General features: G+C 36.5%; 1 long non-coding RNA gene across 1 annotated transcript; it reads left to right on the forward strand.

The window, feature by feature from the left end:
* The first annotated feature begins 203 nt into the window (after window positions 1-203).
* Window positions 204-20,958, forward strand: LOC120324491. Its single transcript, XR_005565847.1, has 3 exons — window positions 204-315; window positions 20,250-20,348; window positions 20,737-20,958. It is a non-coding gene; the product is annotated as an uncharacterized LOC120324491 (long non-coding RNA).
* The last annotated feature ends 3,364 nt before the right edge of the window (window positions 20,959-24,322 follow it).

Raw genomic sequence — 24,322 nt, forward strand, 5'->3', positions numbered from 1 at the left:
CTGATATAAAGAGTCAAGAAAAAGCATGTGGACTCCAAAATGGCACCTTTCCAGGGACCTGATGAAAAATCTGTTATCTTTTGAGAAAGAAATTAAGTTTTGTGTGTTTCTAAAATGCACAATAAAAGGCTTATATATTGCCAACATTTCAATTTTTTTTTCTCTGCATTTTAGAGAGCTCCTGTTGTCCTAGTTTAAAAGGCAGCCCATATTTGATAGACTGGAATCTATCAACTGCAGCAAAGGCATAACTCCTTTCTAATCTCATTCAGAGATCACTGACTGATTCCTTTCTACGGCAAATAACTACCTAAAGTAAGTAATGCACAGCTATTTACAGCATTTTACCCCTGTACAGACCAGATACAATTATATTTTTGGTAACTTTATTTTTAGCCATGTTATTTTTAGCCATTTTCCTATGAAAGTGTGTGATACTGTAATTCTCATTAACATTAGGTGCATGGTTACTTGACATCTTAAGACTGTAGTAAAATATTACGCTAGTATTATGGCTACAGGAATCAATACTTAACATATTTGAATACTTTTATTTTTAATGTACTCCATTTGTTTAAAGATGAAACAACAACAAAAAAATCCTTATTCCCCAGTAATATTATAACCAGTAAAGGAATTAAAATGCCATCAGAGCTTCAGTTTGAGTTTCATTTCACCAGTGCAAGATAATGTCCTTTGAACTCTATATATAATCATGAAATTTCAGTTAATATCTTTCATGTGTTTTGAATTGCCATTAGCTAGAATGGCTTGTTCAATTTGCCCTCCAAATTGAAGCCACCTTTTTTTTCTACATACAGCAGTGGTGAATCAGTAGCTTCTAAGTGCTAAATGTGGACTGGCATTGCCATATTTTTGATATTGATAGATAAGATTATACTGAGAACAACCAACCATGTTTCTGTTCCTCTCACCTGCATATTAATGTGGGAAATATTGGAAAATACTTTATATTCTATAGCAATGAACCATCCGAGTCTGAAAGATGGAGCCAAAATCCTTATTGTATTATATACCATGTTAAGTAGCTGTTTTTCCCAAGGCAACCATCAGAAATTTCTGGCACTGGATTAGCAATAGAATAATATCTAAACCAACAAATGACACTTGTTCATCTGAAAAAATGGAAAATATTAAAAGAAAGTGGAAAGAACATCTGCTATATTCTGAAATACTAAGTGTAGATGTGTATATATTATCACATAATTATATGTTTTTCAAGGATCTTTTCCTGGCAAAATGGGCAGCACTTTAGGAAAAAAAAATAAAGAGAAAAAAAAAAGAGGTAAAAAGCACAATTCCCAAAGAGGCTTTTTTTGTCCAACGGCTTTGTCTAAAGACATGCAAGAAATGCATATTATTAAATACGCATGTGGTGCAAATCCCCATCAGACTCCTAGGATTAGATATACTGCAGTACACGCCAGAGTCAATATATATCTTAAATGCAAGATAACAATAGGTGATGTTTGAAAATTTACCAGTACTGATGTCATACCCTAGAAATATATTGGCATTCACCTTCTGCACTCAGGTGACTTGTTATGCTGTCTTGTTACAGACTCCACCTTCCTGGGCTCTGTTTAAGCAAGCAGGCCAGAAGGCAGATAGCCAGTGAAGTAACTGAAGGTTGCTATAAATGCACCATGATGTTACAGTATATGAGGGATCCCTTGCAATAGATAAGAGCTGTGGAATAGCTCTACTTTCTTTTCTATACATCAACCAACAGAGCTGAGACTGAAAGGAAATGAAAGAAGAAACTAGAGTTTGTGTGGCTTTCAATTACAGTCTCTGTTCTGATCTGCTCATGGGATGTGCTACTTTCAAAACTGGAGTAAAAATTGTAGGCTGTAGTTTAGATCATCCACTTGCAATCCATAACCTGAAATTCGTCATCCATTTTTGGATTCATACATGTAGTATCTGTTAGCCATACGTACTGGAATGGCAGGCAAAATCCATTAAAGTTTTATATCCATAACTTCATTGTGAATTTTGGTAAACTGTCTCCTGTGTACATAAGCAAGCTGCATGTCAGGGTTTGTATTCTTAGTGAAACTGATGGAAATATGTGAAGTATCAGAATGAGTATCAGTAAAATTCAACAAGATGCATTTTTTAAAAAAATTGTATATTTGTTTATGTAGAGGTGGTTTGTGAAGGAACTAACTGATAAAGGAATAAAAAACCTAAAGATTCTCCAAACCTACAATGAATGTCTGCTTAGCACTAGAAGGTCTCAGTCCCAAAGAAGTAAATTTCTGGTGTTGGTCCTTCTCGATGCACTCAAAGATTTGACCTCAGGAGAGTTCATCAACAAAGGTTGCCCACGTAACCTACTAGAACAGATCTGACAGATCTGACAGCCCTTAAATGCAGCAAAACAGAAGCGAGGAAGCGTGCGATGAGAGTGACCCACACTTGTTTATATCCTTCCTATGTTGATTTACGTCATCTAGCTCCTAGGAACACATTCAGACCACTAGCTTTTGATGCGCAGTAAAGTAACCACTCTTAAATTTTCTCATTAAAGCCATTTTATTGTATGTATGTAGGAGACACAAATATTTACTTCAGCAGGATCTCTAACTTGGGTTTCCCATAAAAGCACATTATCTAGCAACCAAGGCATTTTTCTTTCTCCCTAGCCAAAGGAAGGTGACTTATTACAATAAGCCTGACATGAAGGAAGATGCTATTCTGTTCTGTTTGCCAGGAGGGCAGCATCCTACTTCTTCACATTTACTATCAGCTGGCTTAGATGGCCTCCTACTGAAGGTCTGGCCCCTTTGTACCTTGTGTTTAGGTGTCATGCCAGGGGTAGCAGGTACTGTCATACTAGGTAGAGTTTCATATTTGGATCTAGTCGGTGATAAGGATTTGGTACAAACAACACAGTATATTGTTTGCCTGCTGTGGTGACTGCAGCCTCAACAGGCTATCATAAAACAAAAATGTAACCTATATCTTACAAATAACCTAAACCTCACTTTCACAGAAAAATACACAACTCATGCCAGTAGCAAGAATCACTGTAGCATTTGCATACAAAATAATCTCACCGAGGCAAATATTTTCTGAAAGAGAAGTGTCTAGGAATATTGTGCATTTTAGATGTTGTACTCCTTTCTTTATTAGGTTCAAATTCACAGATGTTATACTACATTCTGTTTGTCACAGAAGAGTAAGGTAAATTCGTGACTCTACATTAATCAAACGTGTGATCTATAGGATTTGGACTTCAATAGGTTCTAAGAAATCATACATGCAAACAAATGAGGCATAGATAGATAAGGAGAAAGTACGGAATGTGCATAAGTATAAATTAACTCTGAACAGAGTTTTAATGTATTCCCAAATGAAAAAAACGCAGAAATGGAATTACTAAACAGATCAAAATATCTCATATTTGAACCTCATAGCTTTGGGTCATTGGCCATCAGTGTTTTGTGTCCTATTTAAATTGTTAACGTTTTTTGTTACAATATTTCTGTTAAAGCTGAGAACTTTTCCTAAATAAAAAAGCTAAGAAAATAGTTAATGAAAAACCAAACCAAGCCAAAGTTTGCATGGGAAAAAAAAGAAAATGTCTTGCTGCCAATCATTTTCTGTCTAGGCTGGGCTTTCTGATCAAGAATAGAGATAAAAATCCCATAGAAGTGAACAGTGTTGCAATGAACAATGTTATACTGAATACAGGGGTATGAGAAGAGCAATTGAGGACCTTTGTCTTGGCTGTTATCGTCTTGAATAAATGCTTTAAACACAAGGCTGCTGGCCACCCTATAGTCAATGTCCTCTACAAAGTCTGAAAAAAACTTCTGTGGATCTGAGGTCTGACAAGCACAGAGCAGGAGAAGTCTTGAAAAATCACAACTCAATGGGACAAAGCCATTGTTTCCTGCCCAGTTCTATTTCTTGACTGGTGGTTGCTGAATATAGAAAAAGAAAAGAAAATCTGATGCTCTGACATAGTTTCCTAAAATTTATTCTGCTAAACAATATACAAAAATTAAATTTTTTGTGAAACAATCAATCAACATTAAGTTTCACATGAACTTCATGTGTAAAATACACAGACCACTCATCTGATTTAGGTCAGCATTCTCTATTTAATATTGTGTCCTGTTTCTAACAGTGCTCAGAAGATCAGCTGAATAAACAGGTAGGAATCAGGAAAAAAAACCACAATCAACAAAAATATAATGCCTTAAGACATTATATGCCTGTAGCATTCTGTATCTAATATTATACAATAGATTTTATTTTAAAAAGCGAAGTATTTTCCCCAACTGGAATCTGAGCAGTATTTGCTTTAAACATCACAGGCTCATACTGTATACACGAGTAATTTCTTCTCAAGAAAAATGAGAGTCATCCAAAAGTTTTATTCTTGCAGAATATCCTTTTGTTTCAATGGAAAAAAATATGCCTGGTGCTATTTCATTCAATAATGACCTGTGTGCTCTCAGCTCCCAACGGCTCTCCACGTGATTAGTCCTTCTAGACAAACAGGATTGTTTCTCCACTTCTGTAATTGATTCTGATGTGCAGGTCTGGACATTGCTTCTGTGTTGTGCCACTTTGATTCGCCTATTTAATTGAAAATGTGTTATGTTTACAGAACATCAGAGGGAGTATATAATCCGTGCACAAAAGTCTGTTGAAGCAACTTTAAGCCACAAGATGGCAATAGTGTTTACATTTTTTTATTAGCACTTAGCTTGTGCTCTGTTACATAACCTACATATTGGTTTGTGTTAAAAAAAATAATCGACATTCCAGTCCAGAGTGGCATCTTTAAATCTCTAACCTTATTATATCCAAAATTTTAGCCATGACTTTCACACCAGCAGGGAATATGCAGTAAGTCACACTAAGGAAGCCATCCCACTATCTGTGTCAGTCACCTTTCCCAAGCCAAAGGAAGGAACAATGACTCTCTGGTGCAGAGAGGCATCAGCTGGCTCATTACAAGATGGCCTGAGTCCTAGCGCCACATTTATGGACTTTGGGCTACATCTGAGCTACCACAAATCTACTGGTGTGCTTGACACTGTGCTCTCCCATGCAGATGGACCATGTGTACTGGGCGCATCCACCAACCATACCTGTACCTCATTGCTTTATGCTGGATAGACAAACACTGGATGACTCACAGAAAGCAAAGCCAAAAAAACCCTGGCAGAAATTCTGTGGTGGTGTATAATGAGTTTCCATGTGCTCCCTGGTCACCTCACTGGGTCCTTCCACCCCTTCCGTTCCTCCTGAGCTTGGGCAAAGCAACACCAACTGCCTTACACACACCTATGGCTCCTAGTGTGGGCTGTTTCAGATCCAAATAGTTTTTTTCACAGAGAAGCTCATTTACTAGCATGGATTTAATTTCTTCAATAACCTCTGAAAATTGAATACTGCATGTCCTTTACATTTGCTGGGAAACTATCTAGCTTAGTTGATTAGTAGACTTTCTGTCCTCAGTCACTTGTGTCCTAAGGCACACCTCTCACTGTCTTGAGAGCCTTCTGAAGCCTTCTGAAGGGAACAGAGTGACTGCCTGATTTCAGCAGGACTTGAAAATCCTGACATTTAGTTTTTTTCCATGTACCATTACTGATAGCCCATCCTTATTCCCGAATGAATTTTTCGTATATATATGTATTAAAACACTCAGCAGAAATAAAAGGAAAAAAAAAAAGCAGAAGCAGAGCAAATACAGGATCACCAAAGCAGACTCCTAATCCTGCAATAGTAACTGCATTACATCCCTCAACGTGGAGCTTAGAAGTTAGTTTATTTAATGACATGCTTCAATTTGGAATATAAGGTTTTAGGCCAGGGAATATTTATTCTTATTTTTTGCCTAAAATATGCATATAGAACAGCACTAGATAGAAATGAGTAATACAATACAGAAACACTAGAATATGGTAAAATGATAAACAGCCCCACAATAACCAGCACCGAAGAACATCTTCTTGTCTGATTTATTATAATCTCAAATACAGCAAGTAACAACTCCAGACTGAGGAAGCACCCACAGGGTGACTTAGGACCATGAAAACACAGAGGAGAGTGAAGGGAACAAGGAAGAAGGCCCAGTTCAATTCTGGCCATTAGAAGATTAAATCAGCAATGGAACCCTAGAAAGATGCATGAGTGAGTCTCTCTCTGACACTTGCATTGGGTAGAAGGAAGCAGGATGGGAGCAGAGAGGGAGTTTTGTTAAAGGTGAAATACTGGGAGGTATTGCGCATGGCAATGGATTATTGATCCCAAAGGCAAGAATGGCAAAGAGGAACATTCAAACAACTGGTTTGGTTCTGGCTCAAAAAGGCATCGTTATTTAATACATTATTTAAGCATGTGAATGTATGATTCATTTTTGCCCTGAACAAAAATGCATCTAATCAGTTTTCTGAATAGAGACCTAAATAAACATTGAGAGGTAAGAGATGAGACAGTAACAGACTGAGCTGTGAAAACAAAAGGAGGGTAGTATTTCAAGTCAGTTACCATCATGTTGAAATCTAAGGAAAATTCAAGGAGGATGGAGGTGGCATTTGACTACCAGCATAGTGTTAGTTGCTTAAATATAAAATGTTTTTACATAATAGTAAAGGTCTCAAGAAGGACATTGAAGAAGCAAGAGAAGAACAAAGGGGAGCAACGGCTCAGGGAGAGGCAGGTGTTGAATAAGGAGTTGGAAACAACAGTGTCAGGCAATGTAGAATGTGTGTTGTGAACTGATGGGCTGTGATGGAAGCAAGTAGACCAAAAAGAGGGTGAGAAGAGACACTGTGCAGCTGGCAGCCAGTAATTTCAATATGGCCCATGAAATGTTTCAGTTTGGTTCATCAGTTTTCCTTAGACAAAGAGGAGGAAGATGCCACCCTTGTATTGGTGCTCCCACAAAAGGTGCTTTCTCCTGTGCCTGCTGCTATCAAAACTGGTGATGCTGAGGGACAATGATCAGAGGAAAAGATTTGGCTTCCAGAGAGCTGCTGCCTCCGTTTCTTCCTATGAAGCGGCTTTGCTCCATATGTGGGGCATCAGCTTATTCTCCTGCTGCCCTCCTTTCTGTTCTCTAGTATGCTCTCTGTGAGGCAAAGATTCAGTGAGGTTCAGAATAAATTGTCTTATAGCTTAGGCGTGATTGTGCATTAAGACTATTTATCAAAAACCTTCGGTTTCCTGATGGAAACGATGGATGTGCTTTACAGTGCCTGTGTATACTCAGTCAAAGACAGCTGGCATTTTGCCTCAATACAGATTGTAGAATCCATCTACTTGAAAGAAAGATTTCAGTATCTCATTTTAAGTCTGAAGAATCAAGACTGGATTTTCAATTCAATTTCTCAGTGACCTATGGTAGCACATTTTATACCACAGATTTCAAAATGACTGGTTATCTTGGTGCCACACAGCCTGATTTTCAGATGTGTTCAGCTCCAATTTCCAGCTTAAAAATTAAAGACTATATTTGAAAATTCTGCTATTGCCTCTGGGCCAGTATTCCTGTTTGTAATAAGGAGTTAGCTTATTTCCCAAGAATGCTGAGAATTTAATTACATAATGTCTGTAAAGCAATTGGAAGAAAAGCTCTATATAAGTGTTAAGAATTATAATTGTATTAAATGTGTATGACCAGTATTGCAGGGAAGGGATATGATTATCTAATAAGCAATGACCTCTCATCACCAGCAATAAAAGACTTTGTGAAGACCACAATGTTGTGCTGGTATAGCCTGAATTAAATGCCTAGAATATCAACCAGTGCTTTTTAAGTTTTCATTGCACAGAAGGTTAAAAGAATTTCTGTTAAAACATGCACTGCCCAATAAGAATACTCTCAGTACTAATGGTTTTACAAATGCTGGTACAGATATTAACTGGAAGAGCTAATTTGAGACTATCTTCTGTCACCAGTGCAGCTTCAGATGAATGAATTTTAATCTGACCCTCAAGACTCAGTCTAGCCAAATAATAACAATGAAAAATGCATGAGAATAGCAATTTCAACATGGCTATTTCACAGACAAGCTTATTTTATGCATCAATAGCAGCTAAATCACGAAATTGGATGGACTTTCTGAATGTCTTTCACTGTTCTAAGTAAATCTATCTGGCCAGTGTAACCATCAGTTTTAAAGATTGGAGAGTAAACAGAGGTGGAATATTGCTTGATTGCTTTATTTGGAATGGAATTCTGGACATCACCTTTGCCAGGAATTTGGCTTATAGGTGTGGAACTTACTATCTTGTTGCTATAAGCTGAACTATAAGATATCCTAATTGCTAGCATTTGGATTACACTGATTATCTATACAGAAACTGCATCTTAAAAAAACTTGTGCAACTTTTACATATATGCTGTAGAATAACAACTGACTGTTAGCAACAAGTTGTTATACAGCTCTGTAGGAGGAACTAAAGTTGTCTCTAAAAGACTTCCACAAAATATACTATAATGTGTCCTACTTAGTAGCAATGGGAATTACTCACTATCACAGAAAAATAGACTAATTTGTTCAAATGTAGGTGCCTAAAAGAATAAGCACATTCTGGCGCGATGCTGCGGTCTACCACTTTTTAGTCTAAAAGTTTCCCAGTGAGAACATACAGTGTGTGACTACTAGGAAAGCAAACAAAACTATTGATTTTGGTGTTTCATTTATCTACTCCTAATATTAGGTACTCAGGTTTAAATTTCAGGCCCAGTTCCCTGGACATATTTCCTGTGATTTGGAAGATGGCCCAGACCTTTGTTCTAACATAAAGCAGAAAAATTTTTATATTCGTGCTTACCAGTGTATTCAAGTGGAGTTCAGACAATCGAAGTTTCATTAAAACCATCAAGGCCTAAACAGTAGCTTATAAAAACAGACCATATTTTGTTTTTAAGGGGAAGTTTGACATATTTTACTTGAGGAGTGTTCACTTTTGCTATATAAGAACTGATGGAGCTTCAAGATAATATTCCTCAATGTAAATTGCTTTATATATTTCCATATCTGAAAATCTGTATATACAGATGGTTTTAAAAATTATTTTCACTGAAATCCTCAAGCATGTCCATGTGCATTCAGCTTCATAAAGATTCCCCTTTTATTGAATGAAACATTATAACTATTCTATTAAGCACAGGCAAGTAAGATAATTGATGCATTATTATACCTTAGCAGATGCACAGGAAATAATTCTGAGATGTTATGTGCAGCATCAAATGGCAGAGACTGAAGATTGTGTTCGAGAAGTCTTAAACAAAATACTCGTTTCATTTACTCTGTGTGGATCTCCATTCCTGTGGGCAGTTTAAACATGATATCAGAATTATAAAGAAAATAGCATACTGCCCATACTTCAATAATATACTTCAAATTGCATTACTGAGAACAAAACTAAGCAAATGTTAATGAAACTGGTTTTTTACAAGTCTTCATTTCCAATATGGTTTCATTTCCAATACCTTTCTCCCCTTTTCCTGGTATTTGCAGACCGATACAGATGAGAGAGAAATCTGCACGGGCTATTTGAGATAACTGAGCCCATTGCCTTCTGAATAACTTCTTCTGTGAAACTGAAATTGTTGTGCGATAAACCAAGAGCCCACCTGGAGAATGGATATACCAGGAGAATGGTTGAAGGAATTATGCAATGCGAGTTGACAAAAAATGTGACTTCGAAAAGACAAAACCAACATATGTACAGAGAGATTTGTCCTTAGTGGCACATAGCTAAAACTAAATATAGAATGTTTCTATTGAAATACAGACATTCAGGAAAGACTGACTTCATAGGTTCAGAAGAAAAGCAGAATAAAATTCCATAAAACCCATTGCCATATTTGTCTCAATAAGATCCATCTCAGTGAAAAGATAAATTTCTGTGCCATGTGTTCATACCATATCATTAACATCACTTTCATCTGAAAGACTAGGAGGCAATATAAGACCTATACTCCACAGAGTGGAGAAAAGAAATATTAAGTATGAGTACAAAAAGCCTCTATGAAAATCCTGGACCTAATGTGTTAAGGAAAAATAACATCATCAACTAAAATAATTAAATTTATTTATAATCTACTGCCAGCTGTGTAAGGCTGATGCAATTCAGAAGCATACCTGGGTTTTATCTGATTTAATGTCTATTTTCAAACAGTATTATGGTATGGGAGCCAGGATGACCGCTATCAACAGGAAGATCTAGAATTGGAAAAGATGTCTTGGAAGGTCATAGGGAAGATGAACATAGAGATGCAACGAGAGATTCTGGACCAATGTAGCCAAAGATTGAGCTTCCCTACTTTCAGTGGTATCATTAACAAGATTTTCACAGCAAGTATATTCAGCGTAGTAGGTCTCCAGTCCTACATCAGCTGGAATGATTGCAGTGGGTTATCCTTTCAGAAGCATAAATGATGGAATCAGTAAGAAACAAAAAATCTGAAAGAAATAAAATACTGAATCTCTTTGAAGAAAATAAAAAGCCTTGCTCTGCCCTCAGGTTCTTTTGGCATTTAAACCATGTTCAAATGAAAAGCAGGTTTACTGTTTAAAAGAACCTATTATTAATGCAAGACTAAACAGTGACCCCAAAGAAAGTGCCTTTAAATCCCTATGCAGGTCGCTAGGTAAAAGATGGACAAGACAAACTACTTACTGGCAGTATGAATGCCCAGTCAGAAGAACTACTCATAGACTATTTCATTTGTGTGAAATATCTGGGCAAAGCTGCAAGGGACCTTAGGTAATTTGTAATGAATCTAGCAGAACCTGACAACAACTGGTCATAGACTGACCTGTCTGAACAAAGGGAAACTATTACTGCTAGTTAGTTGCTGAAAATTCATTTCTGAAGCAATTGAACCAATCTATTCAGCATTGGGATTAATCATGCCATGGCAATGTACATCAGACTAGCTCTTCATGATGAGCTCGTTTCAGCTAATGGTTCACCATACGTAATCAAGGAACTCTATTGGGTTGTAAAGAATTGGGATTTCATGCCTATGACTACAGCCTGAACTAGTACAAGCCAGAGTAATGAGAGTAGTTAAGAGGCTTAGCTGAGCTTGTTAGTCTACAGAAAGACACTGAACCACAGGCTTCACTTATACTGATATATAAGCAGAAGACATAAATCAGCAAACTTCATCAGACAGTGTTGTCCAATGCTCTAAGCTGTGCAAACCATGACAAAACAAACAAACATAACTCCTTGGATACATAGAAAAGGATAGAAATGCCATTAAATCATAAATGTCTAAACAGTGAAGCTCTTTCTTCACTAGACAATATAATAACAAAATGCCAGGTGATCTTTGGTGTCTTGCCATGGTACCTGAACCAGCTAGAACAACCACAGACTGTTAGACTTGTAGCTTAACAAAATCTCTGATCCTAACTAATAAAAATAGAGCAGATGAAAAATGTCATGTTGTAGGACAATTGTGATCTCAACAGCCTTTGGCAGCAATTCACCAGGACTGTAGAGAAAGAGCTCTTTTTAAATCATTACAGGCACAACTCTTGACACCATCAGAACTGTACCTAGGAAAGTATAAAGAGCCATAGTAACCCCATGTATGGAGAAAGTTTAACCCCCAAACGTGGTTGGACAAATAGAAGAAATATTCTATTATTGAGGTAAGAAGAGCATTAGCATCAGCACTGTTCATCCTAATTTAGAAGGAAGAGAGATGTAGATTTAAGGGATGCTGTAGATTTAAGGGATGCTCAGGAAATGACAGCAAGATCCTTATGTCTCCCTTGTATGTGCATGCACACATGCATATGCACAGATGACTGTGCTGAGGTAAAAGGAGAGAGCAAATTTGAAAGAACTCATTAATATATGGCTTGTTTAGTTTCTTTGTCCTGAATGGATCTTCATTCCACTGAGTTCCTTAAACCAAGACACTGCAACTGCCAAATCATGAAGTCCTTGCTTCTTTTGAAGTTTGTTTTAAGTCTGAATTTTAATGCCAAGATCTTTTTGCTGTTTACCTTGCCAGGAACCAGTACAATTCCTGGCGAGGTAAACAGCAAAAGGGTCTCGGCATTAAAATCTCCCATCTTCTAAAGAAGGAAACTTCTTGCTTTTCTGTGCCTATGACAAAGGTTAGCACTTGAAAAATGAGCAATTTGCTTTGGCTTAGTCTGCATAATTAGTTTATGACTATGTGTTAAGAAGTTTCTTCTCTAGTGCATGTCCATCTGGACAGGGAACAGTGAGTTTAAATGGAGGGTCGGGGGGGGAGCAACAAGGGGGAAGGACTAACAAAATATAAACTTGGATGGACACAGCACCAACACCTTCCCAAACATTAGGCATGTGGAAAAGAGGTAACAGAATACTTTTTCAAACTGCTCCTTGGCCTTCCTGACTGGGGGAGAAGATCCTTCTGCTAGATGGGGAGAGCCATAAGGCAGAATTCCTGTTGGTTTCCCTTCATGAGGAGCCAGGCCCCCTAGCTAACTTTAAATTAAAGTTGCTGTAAACACTGCCAGTGCATTTATGAAGGATGTCTGAATTCCTGGTCGAACAAGTGCACTGTGCAGTTCATAGAAACAGTAATGTGTTACTGTTGAAGGAGTGTACATTGGTGCCTAAACACATGCACCAGTAATTTCTCTCTTTCCTTTAGGACACACACAAAAGAAGCTGCCTTATTCAGTGCAGATGGTTTGTTACATATCAATATCCTTTGTTATACTGCAACAGTACAAGGGAAATAATAAATATGGAGCATTTATTTCCCACTTATTAGTGAATCTTTAAATGGAAGGCAAATTTATCTCACTACATTTACAAATCTCTTTACAGCTGATTGATAGAAAGAATTGTTGTAAAGAGCAATTAATTTCACCTGATGTAGAGCTCTGTTTTTGAAGGATCATATTTTAGGGGTGTCTTTTTACCTATTGACTATAGAATTATGTAGATGACCTGTTTAAAAGCAGACCTATGTTGTTACCTGCGTTAGAATTCACAGTTTTTAAATTTTTTTGTGATTATTGATAGATGGCCTGCATCTTGTTTCTCTTGACTTAGTCCAAACACATTCCAGTTCTAACAAGTCAACATATCATAAGGTCTACTACTCCAATTAACAAGAGAAAGTGGTTTTAAGGTCAAGGGTCAGTAAGCTGTATTCTATTTATCCCACAGTTCTTAAAGGTTTAAGTTTGGTAAAAAACAGTTAGTTTTTTGTCTCCCTAAAGTCCAGTCTTCTCTTAATAACTTTCATAAAACATACTAAACCCAAAACCTTTGCACAGAAATGAATCCCAGTCAAGAAGAAAGGCATCCTTCAGAAACAATAGCATGTGTTCATGCATATGAATAAGACAGTAGAGTTAAGACACTGTGGAGCATTCTGACTTGTATTTTCACACTCTTGAATGCTTTGATCTACTACCTTTTAATGTAGGTGTTTGCTAATATAATTAGGGAAAAGCCATAAACAATTTCACCAAACACAGAAGCTCAAAGATTTCTTTTCAGCATCCTACAGTGAGCTTATCACTGTGATAGCTTATGCAATGAAATGTGCAACAGAGATTTAACTCAGACATGGAAATTATTTGCTTGTCTGCATCTGATTTATCTTTGCTGTCCTGGATTAGTCTTATTTAACCTTCTGCCAGTCCTCCCACTGCAAATACTGTAGTGGAAATTTAAGAAAGGTCCTCTGAATAAATTAAAATGGGTAAAGCTGTTCAGCTTCAACTACACCAATTGTAGATTGACTTTTCCAATACTGTCCTGACTTGAGCTATGAAAAAAAGCATTTTTAGGTAAAGAAAGAAACTCCTTGGAAAAGGAGCCTGCTTATCTACAGACTATCAAAATGTGTGGCAAAGAATGAGTAAATCAATTCTAAACTCAATCTGCAAACAATGCTGTAAAATATATAACAGAAGACACACCACAGAAGTGGGCTTATACTGTTTAGAAATGGAGTAGAGAAGGCATTCAGTAGAAGAGAAAAGAGAACATACAGACTTCATGTATTACAGTAAGTTGAAGTATAGGGCTAAAGCTTGTGTACTGCCATGTGAATGTTCTGAGTATAATTTTAAGCAGACTGTATCATGATTGTGGCTGAGCCAGATACCATATTCCCAGGTCTGCCCTGAACCGCTGGATAGCTCAGGCTAGGAAATGATCCAGTAAGCAGTATGGAAGAAAGCATCTGATTTGGAGCAGGGAGGAAGGAGTTTATCTGGACAGATGTAATCCAGGAAATGCACTTGCCCCAAGGGCCAAGGAAGAGACTCTGATTCCTGTTGATTATTAGTTAGTATAGTTATGGCCACCAGTGTACACAGTGAAATAGTCTTTTTTCAGGCCTGTAGAAAAATATGGTTTTGCCCTCCTAGTCGTAGGTTCCCTGTGCTAAAGGGCTTGGCTGTTGAGGATGGGGAGGATGGAAATTTTTTCAACTTTTATGGAAAGGCTCATACTCATTATAATATCAACAAGTAAACAAGACTTTTAAGTTCATCTACCAGAAGACAGGGAGGTAAGAAAGAGGAAACCATCCCCCTTGTTGTCAGAATTGTTCTGTGGTCAATACTGAGTAATTTTATTGTGTTTCCTTTATGAATAAAGATTCTCTGTGGTCTAAGCAGTGAAGATCTGATTAGCAAGCCTCATAAAGATGTTCACAGTTTAATACAAATGACACTTATTTGCCTACAGCCATCTTTCTAGTAAGTGAAATAACTTAATGAATAATTGAAATATTGCTATTTGATACCTGCTCAATAATTTAATGGTAAAAGAGAGAATATAAATTTTTAGGTAAACATTGCTTCTCCGAATTTGTTTAGCCATGGTGCTACAATCACAGTGGCTATTGGTTATTCTATCTTCTAACAGACTAAAAACATTCTCTCCAGAGGCATAAATAGTGGGGTCTCTCACAAGGTTTGTGAATTTGAGGCATGTTCAAGAACTCAGAAAGGAGGTCAGACGTTTATTTTCCTTTTGGCTTTGCCAGTTGTATCTTACAGAATATTCCTAATTCATCACAGAGCACTACCATATTCTGCTCAGTTATTGACAACTAGATTACATTTCCAGGAAAAAGAAAATGTAAGAAAGGTAAGATACAACATTTAGATTAAGCATTTGAGGCAATAAACAATTTACAGCTTTAAAAAAGAAAAAGGCTGCAGTCTCAAGGTTACACAAGTGAACTGATGATCTACAATTATTATGTACAGAGGTAGTGTATATGAGTACATACAGTACATACATTTAGATAAAGAGACAAAGACTTTCCAGATAAAATTGAACAGCCAATATTTTAGATCAGATTTTTTTCAAATCAGACTAGGAAGATCTATCTACCTAAGAAATATAGATTTCATCAGTCAAAAGTTCAGATATACCCAAAGAGACATCATATTACTTGTATAGGAGGCCTGTAAGAATGTTTGAAAGCTTATCTTGGGAACAGGTGTCTGAAAGAACTTTGGAGTGTTTGTGGTTATCACCTGCAACAAGATGATTTCCACAGAAACTGTCAGACCAAAATGTGAAAAACCATGACTTAAAGAAAGATGGAAAACAAAGTTACCACTGCAACAGTTATGCTATCACAGAGAATGTTACAACTACCATGTGACTTTTTTAATAAAAGAACCGAATTTTTCCAAAGAAATATATTTTATATACTCTGTCCAGCCTTCCTGAAATGATGCTTTCATCATTCATCCGGGACTTCAGACTTGTGTAGCAGGTCAATTAAGTATTCTGAAGTTTACTCCGTATATAGGCATAAGACTCTAATGCTGAAATCACAATTGCTTTGTTTCACAGGTCTTTTCAAGAAGTTTCCAGTTCTGAATTGACCAAGTACTCCCCTCTGGGCAATATTTTATAGTAATATTTGCTCTGGAATAGGTGGATGAGTAAGTTATTAGACATGCATAGCTTACATTTCCTTAATAGACATAAAATTTTGATGTCCTTAATCTCTATTCCTATAGGTCTAACTTCTGGGTTAGCTCCAAGAACAGGAGGTCCTAGCAAAAAATTTGCTCACAGTTCAATAGGAGATATTGTTTGAATTTCTAGATTTCTTGCAAAGGGTACTGACTAGTCCTTTCATTGCTTATTCTAAAAAGGACAAAATATTGCAAGAAGAAGCTAATGGCATGATTTCCCAAAGTAATTTAATTGTCCCTGATGCTTTCCCAAGTTTTGACAGCAATATCAGAAGAAAACAAGGTACTGCTTCCACAACTTAATGATAATGCCTTCATCCAAGGCAGCAATAATTGTGTTTTAATGTCCTGCACAGTTGCTTGTCATAAATCCTCTCTATGTGAAACTCTAACCTCTAGAGTTAGGCAAGATTAATGGTTAACAGTGTATATAGTATTTATTAAACCTCTTTTTATATTGCTTGGCAATCTGTGCTGCCATCAAACAACTTGAAATAATTGACATTTAGCACATCAACCTTCTTTTGACTAAGAAGCATGACATTCATGTAGATAGTAAACATTTGGCAATTGCTGTAAATGTCTCCAAATTTAACACCATGACCTTTTCTCAGGTAAATGTTTTGGGATAAAATGTAAATAGTCATTTGCTGTATGTCAAATATCATGCAACATCAAGTTTACTGTCTTATTATTCTTGAGAGGTTTGCAACTTGATTTTGACCTGTTGGTTCATCTTTTAAACTTTTGTAGAAAATACACACTTGTGTTTTTTCAGTCTCTTTTTATCACTTGAAGACTGTATGGAGTTCAGTGGATTTTTTTGGTGTGGTAGTTTCACAGTTCTATTGACTAGAACCCAGTAAAATTACCCCTAAAATAAATGAGACACACAAATTTCAGCAAAGTGACTTTAGTAATGTGATATATGTCACAATATTTAAAAAAAAAATAAATGTTTTGTTCTTTCTTTGCCTTGTCATGTACTCTGAAGACAGTGCTCCAGAAACAAACAAATGAACAAAATACACATTAGGAAAAGCAGCTGAAGAAAAAATTGCTACAAAAGCAATAAATGTTTAATTCCTTCAGGTCAAAGATTGTGTTGTGGTTGAACTTGGTCTAGAATGAGCACAGCAGGTTTCTGATTGCATGTGATGTCAGCAGATAATTATTTATATTTAACCACTTTGGAGTATAGTTAATTTGGAAAGGAAAACTGGAATATTTTCCTGTATTTGCCCATGATTTAGGAATGGACACATTTAGTTACTAACATAGTTCCTACCAGTTAAAACACATACAAATGAGAAAACAACTTCCTGGAGTAAGAGGAACATAGGGAGTTAGTAAAAGATCTGCTTTTGTGAATGGGGAGCTAAGGCAGGATGTTATGAGAGTTGAAACAAGAAACATGCATCTCTGCTTCCCATGACTTGTCTTCCTGTAGTCATATTCTGTTGCCATTTGGCTTAACTCCACACACTCCTACAGACCTTGATCACTTTGTGAGGCCCGTAGAGGTGGGAGTAGCAATTCCTGTGCCAGGAGAAGCCTCAGTTGTTGTCTGAAGGCAAATCAAAATCCTTCTGCTATTGCTGTTAACTGCCATTTTAGCCATGAATTTGGAGAGAGTTTCTGATACGGAGGTCTCCCAAGGATAGCCATGGAGCAGAGCACATACTTGCTATGATCCAGCTGTCATTGCCTATCATTATCATCGTTGGTCTGTTATCATTAGCTTTCTCTTCTACAGGATGGTCCTGCTCCTCTGACTCATATAATCTGCTGCCCTCGGAGCATTGGTTTACACAGAAAATTCCAAATAAGGCACATAAAGCCTCAGCAAGAACTGCTTGTGTAAAACTTTCTCAGCATTGTCATTATGATCCATTTCAGTTCCTTCTTCACATACCTCCACAAAAAGTTGTAGGATGCATAAGGATCTTGGGTTGTCATGGAACAGCAAACCCTTCTCCAGAAAATTTCAAACAAGAGCAGATACAGATATTTTCTGCTCAGCCCAGCTGTTAAACTTGTGTCTCTTACATTTACTGTCAAAAAACAACCAGTCTTTATTCCTAATCCTTCACTCTACTGAACAATATATGTGCCAGAAACAGACTCTTCTCCAAACAATATATTTCCCTACCAGTAATGACTAAAGCTTCTCCTCTGTCGGTACAGGCCAGCAAAATCCTCTGCATGGGTAGCCAGATGTGTTTGTTGCAATAATTAAGCTTTCAGACATCTATTCACCTGTCTGTGCCAATGTTGTGTTCAGCAGATCTACTTACAAACAAATATACTGTATAAAATGTTAGTTATTAAAAAAAAAACCAGCTGAGAAGAAGAGCTGAAATAAAAAGGACTACCAACAGTCACTTATCTGGGAGTATATTTGGATTTGTGTTGATGAAAAGGATATGAAATAAATGCCATCAGAGTGGGCGGTGCACACAGCAGAACCCATTCAAACTAAACATCACAACATGCATTTCAAACATTTGGCAAAGCAATGGGTGTGTGATAGAAGTTAGAGGACATCATTAGTCTGGTCATTAACCAGAGCATAACCTGAGAACAATAACAGCCATCCTGAAAAAAGTCAAACATATCTGCTGAGTAACAGAGGAGCAAAAGCTTAATCCTAGGACAAACACAATTCAAAAGGCAGAGTGCAGGACACTGTATTGTTGCTTGGCTTACATGACACTGATAGAGCAATAAGGATGAAGCATATTCCACCAGTTTGTCACTAACTGCAGACTGAAAAACAAAAAGTGTGGATATGTTTTTTAAACAGTAAAAAATTAGCTTTATATTCACAGTGACATATTTCAGTGACTGAAGATGTCTATCCCTTAACTACATATTTGCGGAACAGGCAGAATAAAACTCATATCTCTTGTCTCAAACAACAACCAAAGACACTGATGAGCAAAAGAGCTAACTCCATCAAATCATCAGTACCTATAATCAGTAACCAAAGCCGTAACTTTGGTCATCCAACTGTAAGTGGCAAGAGAAGATAAAAATAGACATTTGTTACAGTAATAATGATCCCACAGTAAATAATAATGTTGCAAACTTATAAAGGTTTAGTTGGATTTCACCACCTTCCAATATCCTAAGATACTGTGCTTCAGGATCACATTGAGAAATTTTGTTTGACCTTCCCTATTGATTAAATGGCAATTTCATATAGCCAATGATTAGATAATCCAATCTTATCTGCCAGAAGTGAACAACCATATATGAAATAAAGGGCAGAAGTTGTGTAATTTACAGTACAAATGAGCTGGTTCCTGTGGCTCTGATTAAATAAAACAAAAAATTAAATTAAACAGTGATCAAATTATAGGAGTGGCACTCTAACAATTTAAATTTTTCATGATTCATTTAATTTGAGACAGCACTTATCTAAAAACTAAATAAAAAAGAAAACACTTTTTACTCCTTCTTCTTTTGAAGTTAATTAGTATTACTTAAAACTGTTTCTTGAAATGCCATGGAGCTACTTTAAAGTCATTCAAGTATTATATCTACACCACACATAGAAGTGCTGCCAACATTCTCAATGATTAATTCAATTTGGGAATAATGCTTCCACTTTCTAAAAATATTTTTCCCGAACTGTTTCAGTCCATTGGAGAGGTTGCTTCCACTACAGTACTGAAATGACATCCAGCTCAGTTTAGTGTGTCCTAAACTTCACCAGACAATTCAGCCTGGAGAACTTAGGCAACTTTTCCTATGGGAGAAAGAGAGAAGGTAGGTGGCTCCCCCAGGACACCCTCCTCCTGGAGGGAGGAGAAGGAAAGGTGTCTGTGGGCACTCATGTGCATCAGGCAACAGATAAACGTACAGGTTGGTATGTCAAGCATCAGGAAAGTGATGCATGCACTGGCAGAGCTATTTCTGGAGATGAACAGACTACAGCTGTGCCTGTCAAAGCAGGAGAGGGAAATACTATGAATCTACCTTCTGAGGATCATGCATCATTAGACAGGTTTGCGTGACATAGCTGTTTTCCACTAATATGGGAATGAAGTTCTTTGACTGGAGAATTTGTATTAATCTCCTGCCCAAAATGACAGGAGTCCACTGTCCATTTTTAATCAGAACTTGATGCCAAATAAGCAATCAAATTGTCACTGTACCTCCTATATTCAGATCAACACGTCAAACAAACACAAGTATGCACAGGTGCTCACTTTTGACAACACAGATTCAGAAATAAAACTATCACTGTAATTACAGCATCAAAGCTATACTGTGGACAAACTGGAGGACTGGAAATAACGCAAGTGAAAAGTCTGGAAATGGAAGATGGGATGAAATAAAATGAGAGTGATTGAGGTATTTTGGTATATTGTTTATTGATGTAATTTTAGAGTTGAAAACAATATGGAGCTAAACAGTGGTTTAAAAATTTCAAAAGAAAATAGCTAAATGGAGATAGTGAAAGTATGACAACTTCTTTTAATAACTGGTATATTTAATAACTGGTATATAACTTTTTATGTATAGTAAAAATACTGATTAGATATAAGGAATGCAAGGGTTTGAGAGGTTCTTTTGTAGCATTGTTGTTTTACTAACACTGTTCTCAGTACCTCTACGTCCAGTACTTCAACTTTTTGGGGTCTGAATAATTCACTATTCTAGATTCTAACATGTTGCTAGAAGTCTTTTGATCCCTGAACTCAGGATTTTCTCCCCTCTTAATGCTGTAACTGTTTTTCAGTTGGCTGGGAAAGCTGATTCTTGAAGACTTACGACTGGAGTGAAGAAGAGCCCCCGTGTGCATGCATTTTCTTGTTCTGCACATTTTGGCATTTTGGCAAGGAGAGAAATAATGGTTTATATGAGAACAACAAAGGATCACTTCTACTTATTAAACAAATTCTCCTTGTCTCCTTTCATTCCTCTCCATTTTTTTTTGTGTGCCTGTGAGTTCAATTTTTATAAGGTAGCAGCTATAATGTAAATATGTTTGAAAAGCAATCCTTATGCATGATGGTCAAAGTTCAACACAAGATTAGTAACCTAAATTTGAGCTGGTTTTCCCTGAAGGTTAGAGTAAGATGTAGTTGCCCCATGTGCCTGTGGGTGTACCCTTTCTGCATAAAACTAGTTCCCTGACTGCCTACACACTATCTTCAAGGCAATCTTCAAGACTCACTATAGTAAATTATGCTTCTACCAAAATCTGTCTAGCATTCTAATTAAGCTTCTTTTTCCCTTAGGGCCACAGAGGAATTGATCTTACACTATGGACAATTGATCAAACATTATGGACAATTCAGTATAATACTAGTACCATTGTTTATCTTGAAATAATTATATTTTCTAAAGGCTGACACAAAGCTATAAAAAAATGCACTACAGGTAAATATAGGCAGATGGTCACCCATCAAAAAATTTTTGGGGTAAGTAACTATATACAGTTAATCAATTTACAAACCTATGAAATTCCGAAGTCTATGAAGAACCATGGAAGTAGACAGCCTGAGTAAATCAGGTAGTGATCTACATGATTTCAATATAGTTGCATATAACAGAACTTGGTTCTATATTTACATAACATACAAAAAGAAGAAAATTACAGTTGCAAATTTGAGCACATCAAAGGTGATGCAGTCTTGAATCAGCTCCCATTTATTATATATTATGATATAGTCTTTAATGACATGATAACATACCCCTACCTCATTAAGTGTGCAGAATGTACTGTGATTAAAGGAAGAATGTTTTACAGTAGGAAAAAAAGCACCTTCTGTTACAGCACAGGATAAAAGCCCAGAAAAGCTAGATGTAATTGTGGTTCTATCACAGAGTGCATATGTGATGGCTATCAGAAGGTAGATAAAAAAGGATTTTGACTGCATGGCAAAACTTGTACTTGCTAATTTCTGAATACTTTATATTTTCAGAGGTATCTTTCCCTTAGCATCATTCTCTGTATGAAATATGACTTACATGTGAGCAAACTACAACAAAGTTATGAGATTTTCAAGCAGTCTTCTGCTGGCAATAAATGCTTTTTTATTTCAATGGCATTAAAATACATAACAGTTCTTAGGAACAGTGAGCTAGGATAAGTAATTTTCACCACAATGCAAATTAAATTCTAATAAAGGAATGCAAACCTATGAGGAAATTAAAACATTCTTGCCCTTTTAGCTCATCTGATACAGATATACACATTGAGTCATGAATTAATGGAAGTTTTAACTATTCAAAATACAAATTCACTTAAATATTTGATGTGTCCCGTTAATGTTTTTCTGTACAAAGCATTTTGTTGGCAGACAGTTCCACTCTACACAAACAAATTCTAATTCTAGACCTAAAAATATCATGGCACAAAGTAAATGGTGCCTTCCATAGCTAACTCATTGTAGATATTCTCCAACCATTTTTTCACTAAAACGTTTGCTTTCATGTTTGTTTTCAAAGTATTGCAGAACCTCTTTCTGAAAGCCAAGCTGGAGAAGGCACTGTTGCAATTGTAGAAGATACTTCTTATATGTAAGAAGCAAGATAAAGAATATGCTAAAAGATTAATTATTATACTGAATAATTCACGATAATATGTTAAAATGTATAGAAACTCACAGACTTATATTATCTGATTCACTACTATCTCATCTTATACAGGACCATGTTATTCATTTTTCGAAATGTTAGCTGAATTGCAACTGGCACTTAAAACAAAAAATTACTGAGAGTAAAAGCTTTCAGCAACTGCTAGTGCAGCTTAAATAAGAGCTAATACAATAAATATTTTAAAACAATACAAGGCTACAAATTGAGACATATTAAACTGGAAAAATCTGTTTGGATTGGAATTAAGTTTCTCCAGTTGTTGCATCCTGAAACTTAACATTAGTTTTTGAAGTCACTGCTACTTTTTCTGTAAGACAAAATGTACATAAGTATACGCAAACACTAATTATAAATTTGAAAAATAAAATGTTTTCAAAATAAATGTTTTCAAACCTTTAATGTTAAGGCTTTTGAACGTTAAAAAAATCTTTTTAGCAATACTGCAAGAGGAAAAAATTCATCGCAGAAAATGAGAAAATAAGAAAAACACATATGGACTCATTTCTGACTTGTCAACAATTTTGGAGCAATATGATATTCAACCTGTGATCTGCAATTATTAATACCCAAATAAATTGATTTTTGCTCCACTCAAAATATCCTGCCTTTTATTGAGTTCAATACCAGCATTTGAAACTCATTTTAGGACACTGCTGTATATTTAATTTATTTCAGCCTTATATCCCCAATTACCTCTGATTTTCTTATGATTGTAATTCTATTAATAATTTCAGTCGATACAAAGGACTGACCGACTGTGCTTTGAAATGTGAAAAACAATATAAAACCAGTACTCAACAAATACATTAGCTATACACTGTCAATCTTTCATCTTAGTTAATGGGGACTTAACAGGGTTAGGCATTGTAACTTGAATGTTGAGGTTTTGGTATTGCTGTAAAATGCAAAAAAGATTTAGCACATCTTGGAATATGAACTGCAATACAAGAAGTGCAACCATTTATGAAAGATTCTAAGGTAAAAAAAGGGGCTAATTAAGCTATTTCCACAGAAAAATTGTTTCCCTGCTATAAAATGCTGGGTAGAACATCCCGGTTTCTCTGTTGCTGTACTAACAGTACACTGATTTAACCCTTCTTTTTCCTGATTTATAGCAAGTTCAAATTAGATTTCATCTTAGTATGAATCAAGCTCCTTGATCTCATATTTCCCATGAAATCAGTATTCAGGACACTTTCAGAGTTAAAGGCTGCCTACCAGAAGACAAAAGCTTTTGATTTCTGAGGATGGCTGAAAATGGATGAGGCTCTGCTAACAATTTGTGGTTTATATCTGAGGGGACCAGTTCACATTAAGTGCTTTTAATTTATGGATCCAAAATTGGGCTCCACGGAACCATTTCTGGCACTTGTTCTAGCTGCCTGCCCTGCTCGTGCAGAGAGCAGCAAGCAGCCAGCTGTAGCTGGTGACTGTGAGGGCTCCTTCCACAGCCCCCTGAGGCGCATGTTTCCAGAAGAAAGCTCCGCAGCTGGGTGAAGCAATGCAGTGATGGCTTGTTTCGGGGTTGTGGTCACAGCAGGAAAGGGCGATTTGCATCCTCCACCCTTCACCGTACACTGAATGCAGCTGAACCAAGTCAGAGAATATAAATCTACGCTGTGCCTGCATACATCCTGCACATCAGCAATGTAGTAACATGAGGTGCAAAAAGAGCACAGATAAATATTTCGGAATTAAATGTAAAAAAATGAGACTGGGAA

Source organism: Pipra filicauda, unplaced genomic scaffold, assembly GCF_003945595.2.
Source record: "Pipra filicauda isolate LSUMZ 115617 unplaced genomic scaffold, ASM394559v2 scaffold55_size4083901_pilon, whole genome shotgun sequence".
Taxonomy (NCBI): Eukaryota; Metazoa; Chordata; class Aves; order Passeriformes; family Pipridae; genus Pipra; species Pipra filicauda.